We start from the raw sequence: 16,917 nt of genomic DNA, 5'->3' as shown, positions 1-16,917 counted from the left end.
GCATTTTTTTGAATATCATGTTTTCCCAGGCAAGGGAAACAAAAGAGAAAATAGGCAAATGGGACTACATCAAACTAAAAAGCTCCTGCAAGGCAAAGGAAACCATCAACAAAACAAAAAGACAACCTACCAATTAGGAGAAGATATTTGTAAATCATATATACAATAAGAGGTTAATATCCAAAATATTTAAAGAACTCATGCAACTCAACAACAAAAAAGCAAACAACCCAATTAAAAAATCAGCAGAGGATCTGAACAGACATTTTTCTAAAGAAGATATACAGATGGTCAACAGACACATGAAAAAGATGACTAATTATTAGAGAAATGCAAATCAAAACCACCATGAGATATCACTTCACACCCATCAGAATGGCTATTATTAAAAAGACATGTTATAACAAGTGTTGGAGAGGATGTGGAGAAAAGGGAACCCTTGTACACTGCTAGTGGGAATGTAAAATAGTGCAGCCACTATGTAAAACAGTATGGAAATTCCTCAAAAAATTAATAAATAGAACTACCATATGATCCAGCTATTCCACTTCAGGGTATTTATTCAAAAAACATGAAAACACTAACTCAAAAAGATATATGCGCCCCTATGTTCATTGCAGCATTATTCACAACAGTCAAAACTTGAAAACAACCTAAGTGCCCATCAGTGGATGAATGGATAAAGAAGATGTGGTATATATGTACAATGGAATGTTACTCAGTCATAAAAAAGATGAAGTCTTGCCATTTGTGACAACATGGATGCACCTTGAGGGTACTACGCTAAGTGAAATAAGTCAAACGGCAAAAACCAAGTACTGTATTATTTCACTCATATGTGAAAGATAAACAAACACATAGATACAGAGAACAGATTGGTGGTTACCAGAGGGGAAGGGAGGTGGGGGGAGAGCAAAAGGAATAAGGAGCACATGTTTCTTGAAGTTTGGAGGTATAAATACCATGGGGTGAGTGATTTACCCTTAACGTTTTATGACATGATAGTTTAGTGAAGTTTGATTTTGCCTTTTGGCTGCAAGAAAGATTTCATTGTCAGGGAAGAATTTCTAGTGAGAAGTATTTTTCTTAATTCTTAAAAGTGAAATGTTAATAGTAAGAGGTTAGCTAATGAAGCAACTTAGAGAAGAGGCTGGTGGTATGAATTATCTAGCACTGTGAAAGGATGCAGATAAAGGTTTTCATGACCTTCAGTCTATCAGCAATAAATATAGTACCATCTCCTCTGATACACTCTAGAGATAGACTTTCTTGTTTGAAAGATTTTGCCCAGGGCATAAAAGTGGAGTTCTGGTATGCATATCTCACTAATTACTAATTGGTAATATGAATGTTCTTAGACAAGAGAAAATACACTTTGGGAGATCTTGAGCCTAGGAGAGTGCTGGAAGAGATAGAGAAGCAGAAGCCCAACTATGGTTGGTATTCAAGTAGCTTAAGAAAATCAATAGAGATAAAACATGCAGGGAGGATTACAGATAAGTGAGAAGTAAGTGATAATAAGGGCTCACTTTGCTTTAGGTAATCGTGGTAACTATAGAGGTCACCCAGCAGGTTAGAATTTAGGCATTCCCTCCTGGTTCCCTGTACAACCTTGAACACCCTCTGTCATCCATCCAAAGCAGGAAGATCAAGTGGGTTTACTGTAGTACTGAGCTTCATACACCCATTTTTCTGGCTTCCTCCATTTGCTACCTGAAATTCCTTTGACAGAGCACAAGGCCTTAATGGCTGCATAATTGCAGAAAAGACTACACACCTCACCATTTAGGAAAAACTTCTTCAACTGAATATTTTTTCCAAAGATTACGTTTGTTTATGTATGAGCAATGAAGTTGGTGTTTTTCTTGATTACTTCCGTAATCTATCAGTCATATTGCTACTGAAATTTCTTTGACTGGTGATCATATGTATTTCAGAGCTTAGGATTCCTAGGAATCACTCTTGGTAAGACAATCAGAGAAGTAAATTCTTCAGTAAATCCTGAAGGATCCTTATTTTGGTGTGTGTGTTTATTAATTCTTTCCTAGGAATACAACTTACTATATTGCTATTCAAGGTTGTCAAAGTTTGTGAGCTGCTTGGAATGAAGGTCCATCAATATTACCATTAGCGGTTATTAAGTATGCTTTGTTTGGTAGGCATTTGAATATCATTTCACTGAGACCCAAAATCCACTGATCTTACCATATGTTCCATGAGCCCCAATTCCTAGTGATATAAGGGGGATCAGGTGTCGCCTGCACATAGGGTTGCATTACAGAGAGGAATCCTGAGCTTAGAGAACCCAAGTATTTGATAATGGCTGGTTAGCCTACCTGCCCTTTGCTTTGGAGGGGGACACTATCTCTGTTAGTTGTACAAACATTTTTTTAAAAGGTTGTCCAGGGACCAGCCTGGTGGTGTAGTTGTTATGTTTGTGTGCTCCACTTAGGCAGCCCGGGATTTGCAGGTTCGGATCCTGGGCACAGACCTACACACTGCTCATCAAGCCATGCTGTGGCAGGGTCCCACATACAAAAAAAAAAAAAGAAGAGGAAGATTGGCAACAGATGTTTGCTCAAGGCCAATCTTCTTCACCAAAATTAAAAAAAAGTTGTCCAGAACAAGCTTCTGGTAGCAAGCTGTGCAGAAACGAGAGAACATGGAGAATCCCATAACGATTATCTTAAACATTTCTATTCTTAGCTCTAACTTTCCCAAGGTTATAAGATGTTTACCGAGGAAGGAAACAATTATTTTACTTCAAGCAATAGAGGACACATTCTCATCTGAGTTTGCGTCGCAATCAGAGATTTCAGTTCAGACTTAACTGAGCTCTTGGAGGCAACCTGACTGCCACAGTGGCAAAATCACTAACTTTCACGTGGGGTGATCTCCCAGCTCATGTGCACTGAATTCAAGTCACATGGTGTACAATTCTTGGATCTGATTAAGATGGTATTCACCTCCCACCTAGGGGACTGTATCACTGGATTGGATTTTGCATTCTTTTGACTTATAAGAAATATAAATATCTTCCTGTCTATATCTAAAAGACATTTGAACTTGATGGAATCTTACATTTTTCCTCTCATATTTTCCTATTTGGTTCAGGTGTGTAATTCTGGATAATAAATAATATCTGAAATTTGGAAATTTATCATAGTTCTGTTTGACTTACTATCATATCTTCTAAGGCTATTTCACACTAATAAAATAAATTTGTTTTAAGAGGCCCTAGAACTACAAATTTCAGGAAATAATTTCTTTTTTTAGGCTGGAGTAGCTTAGTAAAATGTACATAAAAAGGAATAATATGCATTGTGTTTGTTTTCTTTACATAAGTGACTGCTTTTCTCTGTCATCTTTCATGAAAATATAAATCTAAAATGTAGTCAATAACTTTATTAAATGCCAAGTTTGTATTTTCCATTTCATCTTTAGCAGCTTTTTGGCAGATAGCATGTAAGATTTGTTTAATATGGTTTCACAAACTCTTTGGTTTCACTGCTGCTACCCAAAGTTGTAATAAATCTAAAAGGAGCTTCTTTAAAAAATTCAACTTTATTTTTCAGTAGCAGAGCTGCCATCTGTTGCTATGAAATACAGCTTCAGGTTGATAGCGTCTTTTGTCTTACACACAGTAAAACATTTAAACAGAGCAAAAGGGATAAAGTGAGAAGCAAGTCTCCGTTCCACAGTGGGTCCCATGCTTTCTTTTTTATCAGCAACCACTTAGATAAAAAGAATTCTATGTATTCTTCCAGAAATTTCACACACAAACACACATTATTAAATTAACACTGTGAAAATTCTAAACACATACTTTTGCTTTTTGTTTCATCTAATGATTTTTTATTGTTATCATTTACATATAATAAAATGCACAGATCTTAAGTGTACAGTTCAATGATTTTTGAGAATTGTATACACCTGTATAATCACCACCCGAATCAAGATAAAAAGTATTTCCATAACTCCGGAGAGTTCTTTATGCTCCTTTGCCATCAATTCTTCTAAATCTCCAACCAGTTTCCAATTTCTATCACCATAGACTAATTTTGCCTATTTTTGGACTTCATGTAAATAGAATCATATTCATCTAAAGATATATTTTTTTAACACTTGGTCTTTTAAGCTTCTGAATTTTCTTTCTGTGCACGATATGTAGTAGGGATCTATTAAAAATTTCTAAAAATTTAATAAATAGAGATTACTGAATAGTCTATCCTTTTCCCACTGATTTATTGAGACATGATACTCATGTTTTATTCTAAGTTTTCATAGAGAGCCATTCTTTTTTTTTTTTTTATAATTTTATTTATTTATTTTTTCCCCCAAAGCCCCAGTAGATAGTTGTATGTCATAGTTGCACATCCTTCCAGTCGCTGTATGTGGGACGCTGCCTCAGTATGGCCGGAGAAGCGGTGCGTCGGTGCGCGCCCAGGATCCGAACCCGGGCCGCCAGCAGGGGAGCGCGCGCACTTAACCGCTAAGCCACAGGGCCGGCCCCTGTTTTTGGTTTTTCTATTCTGATTGGCTATCACTGTACCGATCCCACAGTATTGTAATTACTATAGTTTGAAATAAGTCTTTATGTATGCTAAGACAAATTCCATGAACTTTCTTTACTTCAAAATTATCTTGAGTATTCTTTACTTTTTATATTCCAGTGGATTTTGGGACAGCTTGCCAAATTTTATGTAAAACAATTTTTAAAAATAGATTATTTGAAGAAATTTAATATCTTTATAATACTGAGTTTCCCATACTTTAATGTGGTATAGCTATTCATTCATTCAGGTTTTCTTTAAGATCTGTGAAAACATTTGCTCCTTAAAAATATTGCACATATTTGGTTAGATATATTCCTTGGTATTTTATAGATTTTATTCTGTGGTAGGCAGAATAACGGCTTCCCAACGATATCCACATCCTACTCCCCAGAACCCATGAATGTGTTAGTTTACACAGTAAAGAGGAATTAAGGTTGCAAATGAAATTAAGGTTGCTAATCAGCTCACCTTGAGATGGAGAGATTATCCTGAATTATCTGGGTGGACCCTATACAATCACTAGAGATTTGTACATATATACATTTTATGTATATAATCTTTCCACCAAGCATTTCTTGTTCCTTAAAATTTGCTTAATCTCTCCCTTTGACCATGGTTTTTTCTATTTCTTCTATAATTTGTCCACTAAAAATTTCTCTGTTATTAAAAGGTAAAAGCTTATGACAATTGCTGAATAGTAGGCCACAAAGGAAATGTCAACACATTTCAAAGAATCAGTATTATAAACTCTACTTCCACAACCAAAATGCAGTAATATTTGAAGTCAATAATAAAAAAATAGAAACATATTTGGGGAAGCTAATTAGTGTTTCTAATTAACTCTTGGTTGAAGTAAGAACAATGGTTGTAATTAAAGAACATTTAGAACTGGAGGACAAGGAAATCATCACTATATATCAAAATTTGTGTGAGGCTGATAGGCCATTCTTAGAGAAGAATTAATAGTCTTAAATACTACTTATGAGTTACGTTAGTTAGGGTAAAGTCTAAACTGTTATAAAAGAGAGCCCAGAATATTTTTACTTAAATCAGGTAGATTTCTCTTCTACAAAACAGGACAGAGGTGAGTGGTCTGCAGCTGGCAGGGCAGCTCAGGTCCTCACTAGTTCCCAGAGAGGGAGAAAGGGGAAAAGGACAGTTTAAGAGAGGTGACTTTATCTTTAAAGGGTTGACACAGAAGTTGCACACATCACTTGCTGACTCAAATTTAGACACAAGGCCCTATAAAATGCAAAAGGAGAAAAAAGGGAGGATAGATTCCTCCTGACAGTGGTTTCTGCCACATAAGGCTAGTTTGAACTTGATACTAATGGAGAAAAGGAAAATGCAAATTACTTTTAATAAAAATAATTTCAGAAGTTAGAACAGGAACAATAGTAAAGCTAAAGAAAGAAGAGGAAAGAAATAATAAAGATCACAGCAAAAATTAAAAAATTAAAAAATATTAAAAAATTAAATTACTATGGTTCTTTGACAAAATTAAGGAAATTGACAGTCCTCTGGCAGAAGTGATATAGAAAAAAAGGGATATGGCCCCAATAAATTAGGAAGGAAGAAGAGGTCATTTTTAGAGATACAGTCGGTATTAAACAAAATCATGAGATGACAATGATTAATTTTATCCCAATATTTTCAATATTCAATATTTAATTTTAAAAATTAGTATTTGTACAGAATTAACTCAAGAGGAAATAAAAAACATTAAATAAATTGAAATGGGAGTCAAAAAGTCTCACTATGCAAAAGACATCAGGCTGAGAATATTTTACAGGTGAGTTTTCCTAAATCTCCAACATATAGATAATTGTTTTCTTATATAAATGATCCAAAGAATAGAAAATGATTATAAACTACTTATAAAGTCCTTTTATGAAGCAGAAGAAACTTTATACCAAGTCCAGACAAGGACAATATAAGAAAAGAAAATTACATGCAAGCCTCATTTATGAATACAGATGTGTATTAGAATATAGAAATAAAAGCGATAATGACCAGAGCCAAGGAAGAGAGAAACATCTTTGAGCTAATAGCAGAAGACAGTGATGGAGCTGGGAGAATGCTCAGGAAATTAATAGATGAGGATGGAAAGGGATGAAAAAAATTATCCTTTTTATTTTGTTTTATTTCATCTTTTAATTAAACTTTTTATTTTAAGATAATTATAAATTCAAATGCAATTGTAAGATATAATACAAAGGGATCCTGTATACCTTTTACCCAGTTTCTCCCAGTGGTAACATCTTGCAAAACTAAATTGTAGTATCATAACCAGGATATTGACATTGACATAGTCAAAATTCAGAACATTTCTATCACTCAAGGATCCCTCATGTTGTCCTTTTATAGCAACACTTGCTTTGCTTCTGCTCCCCCCTTAATCCCTAGCAAGCACTAATCTGTTCTCCATTTCTATAATTTTACATTTCAAGAGTGTTATATAAATGGAAGCATATAATATGTAACCTTTTGGGGATTTGTTTTTGCACTCAGCATAATTTCTCTGGATATTCATCCCGGTTGTTGCATGCATCAGTAGTCCATGTATCATATTCTTCATGTCCATTCTTCATGTCACATGTACAAATAGTCTATTTTTTTTATTGATGAGTAGTATTCCATAGTATATACATGCTACAGTTTGTTCAATCTTTCACTCACTGAAGGACAGCTGAGTTTTTTCCAGTGTTTGGCTATTGATACTAAAGGTGATACTAACATTCATGTACAGGTTTTTGTGTGAATGTATGTTTTCATTTGTCTGGGTAAATGTCCAGGATTGTAATTGCTAGGTAAAGTGGTGGCTGCGTATTTAGTTTTTAAGAAACTGCCAAACCGTTTTTCAGATTGGTCGTACCATTTTGCATTCCCACCAGCAAGGTGCGAGTGATACAATTTCTCTGCATCCTCATCAGCATTTGATGTTGTCACTATTTTTTATTTTAGCCATTCTAATAGGTTTGTAATGATCTCTCTTAGTGGTTTTATTTTGCATTTTCCTAACGGGTAATGATGTTGAACATCTTTTCGTGTGTTATCTGCCATCTGTATATCCTCTTCGGTGAAATGTGTCTTCACGTCTTTTGTTAATTTTCTAATCGGATTGTTTATTTTTATAATGTTGAGTTTTGAGAGTTCTATGTAAATTCCAGACACTAGCCCTTTTTTGGATATATGGTTAGCAAATCTTTTTTCCTAGTCTGCAGCTTGTCCTTTCATCCTTTTAACAGGGTCTTTCACAGAGCAAAATTTTTAATTTTGATAAAGTCCAAGTAATCAATTTTTCCTTCATAGATCATGCTTTTGGTGTAAAGAACCAAAGAACTCTTTGCCTAGCCCTTAGATCCAAAATTTTCCCCTAAGTTTTTTATAAAAGTTGTATAATTTTATGTTTAAGTCTGTAATCCATTTTGTGTTCATTTTTTTAATAAGCTATGTGAGACTTAGGTCTGGGATCTTTTTTTTGCCTATGGATGTCCAGTTAGTTGTTCAACCACCAGTTGTTTCCTCCATTGAATTGTACTTGCACCTTTGTCAAGAATCAGTTGGACATATTTATGTATATCTAGTTCTTGGTTCTCTGTTCTGTTGCACTGATGTACATGTCTATCCCTCCTCCAATACAGTTTTGTTGACTAAGTCTTAAAATTTGGTAGACTTATTCATCCCACTTTATTTTCTTTTTCAAAATTGTTTTAGCTATTCTAGTTTCTTTGCCTTTTTATATACATTTCAAAATAATCTTGTCTGTATCTATAAAAAAAATCTTTCTAACATTTTAATAAGAATTGACCTAAACCTGTATATCAGTTTGAAGAAAATTGTTATATTTTCTATATCGTCTTCCAATTCCAAACCATAAACATGGTTTTTCCGTAAATTTATTTAGATCTTCTTTTATATCCTTTGTCTGCATTGTGTTGTTTTCAGCATACATATACATGCTTTGTTAGACTTATGCCTAAGTCTTTCAATTTTGTGAGTGATTGTTAATGGCATCGTATTTTTAATTTTGGTGCATATGTTCATTGCTAGTATATAGCAATGGATATAGTTGATTTTTGCAGGTTTGTCTTGTATCCAGTGACCTTGCTGAGCTCATGTATTAGTTCAATGAGTTTTTTTGTGGATTTCTTGGGATTTTCTATGCAATCATATCATCTGCAAACAAGGACAGTGCTATTTTTTCCTTTCTAATGTGTAGGCCTTTTATTTCCATTTCTTGCCCTGTTTTACTGGCTAGAACTTCCAGCACTATGCTGAATAAGAGTGGGAAAGTCAAATATCCTTGCCTTGTTCCCGATCATATAAGAAAACATTCCATCTTTCACCATTAAGTATAATGTTAGCTGTGGGGTTTTTGTAGATGCTCCTTATCAGGTTGAGGAAGTTGTCCTCTATTCTTATTTTTCTGAGGGTCTTTTTTTTTTTTATCATGAACGAGTGTTGAATTTTGTCTGATGTTTTTTCTGGATTGATTCATCGGATCAGGTGATTTTTCTTTTTTAGCTTGTTAATATGGTGAATTACATTGACTGATTTTTAAATACTGAACCAGCCTTGCATTCCTGGAATAAACCCCACTTTGTTACGGTATATAATTCTTTCTATATATTGCTGAGTTCTATTTTCTTAAGAAATTTTGTGTCTATATATATGAGGAATATTGGTCTGTAGTTTTCCTTTTTGGTACCGTCTTTTACTGATTTTGGTATCAGGATAATATTAGCTTCATAAAATGAATTGGGAAATATTCCTCTTCTATTTTCTGGAAGAGATCGTGTATAACTGGTGTTAATTCTTCCATAACTATTTTGTAGAATTCTTCAGTGAAACCGTATGGACCTGGAACTTTCTTTTTTGGGAGTTTTAAAATTATGAATTAAATTTCCTTAATAACTATAGGGCTTTTCTAATTATTTCATATTGAGTGAGTTGTAATAATTAGTGTTTTTTGAGTTATTGGTCCGTTTCATTTAAGTTGTGAATTTATATGTGTAGAGTTGCTTCTAGTATTTCTTTGTTTCTTTTTTTAGGTTTGCAGGGTTTACAGTGATATCCCCTATTTCATTCCTAATACTGGTAATTTGTTTATTTTTTCATTTTATCTTGGTCAATAATCATTTACAAATTTTTTCAAAGAACTGGCTTTTTCTTTCATTGATTTTCTCTATTTTTCTGTTTTCAATTTCATTGTTCAGTTCTGCTTTCAATTTCTTTAGCCATTGTTTTAGAGTAGGTCTGCTGGTGACAAATTCTTTTAGTTTTAATTCATCTGAGAATGAGGAGAGTTTTGATTTCTCCTTTATTTCAAAGTGCAATTTTGCTGGGTATAGGATTCTATATTGACAGAATCTTTCCTTTCATTGCTTGAAAAATGTCATAACACTTTATTCTGTCCTCCACAGTTTCTGATAAGAGATCTACTATCCTTTGAATTGTTTTTCTGTATAGGTAAAGGGTCATTTCTCTCTTGTTGCTTTCAAGACTTTTTCTTTCTCTTTAGTATTCAGAAGTATGACTATGATGTGTCTTGGTGGGGCTTTCTTTTTTTTTTTTTTTTTTTTGGTGAGTAAGATTAGCCCTGAGCTGACATCTGGTGCCAATCCTCTTTTGGCTGAGGAAGATTGGCCCTGGGCTAACATCCATTCCCATCTTCCTCTACTTTATATGGGGATGCTGCCCCAGCATGGCTTAATAAGTGGTGCATAGGTCCACACCTGGGATCCAAACCTGTAAACCCTGGTGCGCCAAAGCGGAGCACGTGAACTTAGCCACTATGCCACCGGGCCAGCCCCTTGGTGGGGATTTCTTTAGGTTTATCCTGCTTGGGGTTCACTCAGCTTCTTGAGTCTGTAGATTTATGTATTTATTTTTACCAAATTTGAGAATTTTTCAGATTTTATTTCTTTAAGCACTTTTTCAACCCCACCCTCTTTCTCCTCTCCTTTTAGGATTCTTATGACAAGAAGATAGATCTTTTGTTATAGTCCCACAAGTCCCTGAATTTCTGGGGGTTTTTTCAGTCTATTTTCTCTGTTGTTCAGATTGGGTAATCTGTAGTTCAATCTCCCAGTTCACTGATTCCTTCCTCTGTCCCATCCATTCTATTGTTGAGCTCATCCATTGAGAGTTTTTTTTGTTTTTTTTTTTTGTGAGGAAGATCAGCCCTGAGCTAACATCAGTGCTAATCCTCCTCTTTTTGCTGAGGAAGACCGGCTCTGAGCTACCATCTATTGCCAATCCTCCTCCTTTTGTTTCCCCCAAAGCCCCAGTAGATAGTTGTATGTCATAGTTGCACATCCTTCTAGTTGCTGTATGTGGGACGCGGCCTCAGCATGGCCGGAGAAGTGGTGCATCAGTGCGCACCCGGGATCCGAACCGGGCTGCCAGTAGCGGAGCATGTGCACTTAACTGCTAAGCCACAGGGCCGGCCCCTCCATTGAGTTTTTATTGCAGTTATTTTACTTTTCAGTTACTCCCCTTTCATAGGGGGCAAAGTGGTCATAGAAAAGAGAGACCCAAAGTTGAAGGTCTGTCTGACCCTTGGCAGCAATTCTGTGTGCCCTAGGTGTGGAGAACTTAAGTCCTAAAGAAACTATAAAAGTGATGTCTAGATAGAAGCTGGGATAATTTAGGGTTATCCATTCTGTATCAAGATCTGGCACTGGATGATTCAAGAAAGACTTGCCTGATTCCTTTGTAGTAACACCCAGAATGTCTGAGAGAGCTGGAGAACTCTTGCAGATGAGGCAAAGACAAGGACCTCACATTTCTTTTAGCAGAGAGTAGTTGAACCATACAATCAATACAATTAAAATCATACAGATCTTATCAGAGGAGGGCAATGGTATGAGAAGGACTCCTTGATGTCCCCTAGGAGAGGCTGATCAAGAAAGGCACTAACTTTATTGGTCATCTTATGCCAGGGAGAGTAGGACTCAGAGATTTTAAATATCTCTGGAATCCTCAAGAGGATATGATCATGGGAAGATATAGTAAAATCAATATTGATAAAGATTCCTGTTGACAAACTGTGTGCTGCTGTAATATAACAGACTTTATAGGAGAGGGTGTTTCCTAGGTGTCAGGTGAGGATTTGAGCCAAAGAAAAGTGATAATTACACAAGAGAAGACCAAGACCCATTGTTGGCTTAGCAATTGCAGAGGTAAAACAGAATTTGCATCCTCTTTAGGCTTTCCCTGCATAGCAATCTGTAGAACTGAAAAGACGTTAAAAAACAAAATTTTAACAACTTTGCTTCGAGTACTCAAAATTGACCTTATAAGTTCCGATTGGAAAGTTTCTGTAACAGTTAAGTGATTTCTATTAGTGATGTTCTGTTAGGGGGAAGAAGAATAGCTGCTTCTCGTTACAGCAGTTCTGTGAGTATTTGCAACTATCTTATTCAAGAGCAGAAAGATTAGAAAACAATAACATTATGGTTCAAAATTTGCAGAATGGAGATATTTCCATTAGAAGAGGAAATTGGATTATTTTAAAGCTTTTCGGTGTTACCTGTCTCATCTGAAGATCATTAGAAGCCTTTAAAACTTGTTCATAGACTTTCTTGAGAAAGGTGAATCCCAGGAGTGGCGTGCATGGCTTTTTAACCAGCTAGAATAAATGGATGAAATTTAACAGTGGTTCCAACTTCTGATATTTTATTTAAAAACGAATACCAAATTCTAGAGTTGCCTTTTTGTAGCCCCTCAGAAGGGCATACCAATTTTGATGAATTATAGTATATGTGCTGTGACTGGTATAAGGGACAAGAATACAACAAAGTTTGCTTGAAAGATAATATCCTTGGATGAGTCACTTTGAGATTTAGTTACCTCATTTATAAACAAGGTTAATAATATTGGGCCATTCCTCCTATAAGGAGTGAAGAGTAGGAGGGGATGCTGAGTAATGCAGCCTGGGAACTGCTCAGCAATGTATCTTGGATATAGCCTTGAAAGTAATGCTTTGTATATACGGCAAATGTGTCCCTTTTTTTTTTAAAGACAACTACATCATTAATATTGTTCTCCTAACATTCATTTATTTTCCTTGGCTTTACATTTGACAACAGTAACTACTCTTTGCAAAGTTTCCACTGGAGCCACAGGTTTTGGAGAGATTCATTGTTCACCGTCTGTACAGAGAATAACAATGAAGAGTTTTGTCAGAGTTATCCTTTAGCTTTGTGATTAAATTCTGGCTAACTGAATTAGTAGAAAAAATTGTAAACTTTATTCCTCAATGAACTTTTAAATATTGTTCAATCTTAAGCATTTTCTGAGCAGTATGTGGTCGAGAGATTAGGAAGGGAAGAGTGTTGGTGTGTGATTATATGTTGGACTTTTATCAATATAAAGACTATTAAAATAAAATCAAACCATTTGGAATAGTAGGCTAATAATAACAATAATAACACTTTGGAAAAGGCAATTTATTGAATATTACATTTGTTTTTTCCTCCCAAGCATGGCCAGGGTTATATTTCCTGCCATTCCAAATGAGATAGAGGTTAGAATGGAATTAAGTTGATGCAAAGAGGAATATAAATCTTTGATTTCTGGCCCACCTGAGCTTGTGGACCAAGTTTATAGTTGCTGCAACTTACTGAATTTACCTGATTTGGGGAAACGTGCTCACTGGGAGACATAATTGCCATGGGCCCTGAGTGTTCCTTCATATTCTTGCTGAGGATGCCAGAATGCAAGACCCTGACTACTCTTTCCCCAGGTCATTTCTCAAGGTAATCTTTGCCGCAAGTAACCTGGAGGGATGCAGCAACATCTCTCCCTAGACAAAAAGCAGGGTTGTTTCCTCTTACTATATGAATAGTGAATATCTTAAGTTCAGTGTTTCTCTCCAGTAATGCAACCCAAAGAGACAGAGAGAGTGAGATTGGGAATGTATCCATAACAATTCAGAACTAAAATTCTAGAGTGGTAAATACTGCTAAGTGATGGAGAGTCTGTATGCATATAGGCCCCATGCAGTGCCAGTGGAAGTGTGGAACCAGCCATACTAGCCAGTCTACAGCCATTGTGGAGAGCCGTCAGACAGTACCCGGTCAGATTAAGTACACATCTCCCCTATGACTAGGTAATTTTGCTTGGGTGATTTAACTCTTTTTAGAACAAGAATAAATATTAGCAAGTTGTTTGGTCACCCTTATTCCAGAAACCTGTGAGGATGTCCATCACTGTGTTGTCTGTGATGGCAGGAAACCTGAGATGATTTGAGTGTCTATTTCTGGGGATGGGTAGGTCAAACATGAAGGATGCATGTCATAGAGTCCAGTGTTGCACTTAGAAGCAGCAGACTAAATATGTACATGGCAATATGAACAAATTGTGACACCTTAATGTTAAGTAAAAAAAGTGAGAGTTGATGACATTAACACAATACCACTTGTGCACATTAGAAATATATCCACAAGAAACAACTTACATTATATAAGAAGTCATATATTTATACATATTAAATACATTAGAAAGGATGTCTGTGGTGGCAGGGATGAAAGAAAAAAATGAATATGTTAAAGCAAGACAGGATTTTCGCATGGATCAACATGATAATATGAACTAAGGAGTATTAGCATAACCCTCTATGAACCAGGTTAAAAAATGCATTTATATTTACATATACTAACTTAAAAATGCTAAGAACTCCAACAGGCAGTGTGGATGCTTCAGGCTTGATGGGGATTACCCAGTCCTTCTGATGAATTCTCTCTCTCTCTCTGTCTTTTAAAAATTTTGCTGTGGGGGCCGGCGTGGCGGCATAGCAGTTAGGTTCACGCATTCCGCTTCGGCAGCCTGGGGTTCGTCGGTTTGGATCCTGGGCGCAGACCTATTCACCGCTCATCAAGCCATGCTGAGGCAGCATCCCACATAGAAGAACTAGAACGACCTACAACTAGGATATACAACTATGTACTGGGGCTTTGGGGAAAAAAAAGAAAAGAAGTGGAAGATAGGCAACAGATGTTAGCTCAGGGCCAATCTTCCTCAACAAAAAGAAAATTTTGTTGTGGTAAGAACACTTAACATGAGATCTATTCACTTAACAGATTTTAAGGATGCAATACATTAATGTTGACTATAGGTACAATGTTGTATAGCAGATCTCTAGAGCTTATTCATCTTCATTAAATGAAACATTATGCCTGATGACTAATAATTCCCCATCTCCCCCTGCCTCCAGCCCTTGGTAACCACCTTTCCAGTCTTTGGTTTTATGAATTGGACTCTTTCAGATACCTCATCTAAGTGAAATCATGCAGTATTTGTCTTTCTGTGTCTGTCTTATTTCGCTTAGCATAATGTCCTCAAGGTGCAACCATGTTATCGATATTACAGAATATCCTTATTTTTATTTTATTTTATTTTATTTTTAAATTTTATTTATTTATTTTTTCCCCCAAAGCCCCAGTAGATAGTTGTACGTCATAGTTGCACATCCTTCTAGTTGCTGTATGTGGGACGCGGCCTCAGCATGGCCGAAGAAGCAGTGCGTCAGTGCACTCCCGGGATCCGAACCCGGGTTGCCAGCAGCGGAGTGCGTGCACTTAACCGCTAAGCCACGGGGCCGGCCCAGAATATCCTTATTTTTAAAAGCTGAACAGTATTCCATTGTATGTATGTACCACATTTTCTTTATTCTTTCAGTTGTCAATGGATATTTAGGTGGTTTCCACATCTTAGCTATTGTGAATAGTGCTGCAGTGAACATGGGAGTGCTAATATCTCTTCAAGATCCTGGCTTTAATTCTTTGGAAATATACCCAGAAGTGGAATTACTGGATTATATGGTAGTCCTATTTTTAATTTTTTGAGGAACTTCTATAGTGTTTTCCATAGCAATTGCACCATTTTGCATTCCCACCAACAGTGTGCGAGAGTTCCAATTTGTCCACATTCTTGCCAACACATTCTTGGTTTTTTTGGTTTTTTGATAATAGCCATCCTGACAAATGTGAGGTGATATCTCATTGTGGTTTTGATTTGCATTTCCCTGATGATTAGTGTTGTTGAGCATCTTTTCATGTACTTGTTGGCCATTTGTATGTCTTCTTTGGAAAAATGTCTATTCAGGTCCTTAGCACTTTTCTAAATTGGACTATCAGTTTTTTTTGTTAATGAGTTGTAGGAGTTCCTTATATATTTTGGAGATCAACTTTTTATCAGATATGTGGTTTGCAAATATTTTCTCTCATTCTGTAGGTTGTATTTTCATTTTGTTGATCATTTCCTTTGTTGTGCAGAAGGCTTTTAGTTTGATGTAGTCCTACTTGTTTATTTTTGGGTTTTTTGCCTATGCTTTTGGTGTCATATCCATGAAATCATTGCCAAGACCAATGTCATGAAGCTGTTCCTCTGTGTTTTCTCCTGTTTGCCTCTAGGAGTTCTACAGTTTCATGTCTTACATTCAAGTTTTTAATCCATTTTGAGTTGATTTTTCTGTCTGATGTAAGATAAGTGTCCAATTTCATTTTTTACATGTGGATATCCACTTTTCCCAGTACCATTTGTTGAAGAGATTATGTTTTCCCCACTGTGTATTCTTGGCACCCTTGTCAAAGAACAATTGACTTTATCTGCATGGATTTATTTCTGGGCTCTCTATTCTGTTCCATTGGTCTATATGTCTGTTTTTATGCTGGTACCATACTGTTTTGATTACTGTAGCTTCATAATATATTTTCAAATCAGAAAGTATGGTACCTCCAGCTGTGTTTTTCTTTCTCAAGTTTAATTTGGCTTCATGGTCTTTTGTGGTTCCCTATGAATCACAGAATTAGTTTTTCTATTTCTGTAAAAAATGTCTCTGGGATTTTGATAGGGGTGGCATTGAATGTGTACACTACTTTGGGTAGTATGGATATTTTAACAATATTAATTCTTCCGTTTGTGTCTTGTTTAATTTCTTTCATCAATGTTTTGTAGCTTGCAGTGTATAAGTTTTGCATCTCCTTGATTAAGTTTATTCCTAAGTATTTTATTCTTTTTGGTGTTATTGTAAATGGGATTGTTTCTCTAATTTCCCTTTCAAATAGTTTGTTGTGTATTGAAACGTAACTGATTTTTGAATGTTGATTTTGTATCCAGCAGCTTTACTGAATTTGTTTACTAGTTCAAACAGGTTTTTCTTTTAATGGAGTCTTTGGGGTTTTCTACGTATAAAATCACGTCATTTGCAAATGGGGATCATTTACTTCTTCCTTTCTAATTTGGATGACTTTTTTTTTCCTGTTTAATTGCTCTGGCTAGGGCTTCCACTACTAGTTAAATAGAAGTGGCGAGAGTAGGGATCCTTGCTTTATTCCTGATTATAGAGGAAAAG

The sequence above is a fragment of the Ceratotherium simum genome, chromosome 4, assembly GCF_057802395.1.
Source record: "Ceratotherium simum simum isolate JZ-2026a chromosome 4, ASM5780239v1, whole genome shotgun sequence".
Lineage (NCBI taxonomy): Eukaryota > Metazoa > Chordata > Mammalia > Perissodactyla > Rhinocerotidae > Ceratotherium > Ceratotherium simum.
Note: the sequence above shows the minus strand (reverse complement) of the source record.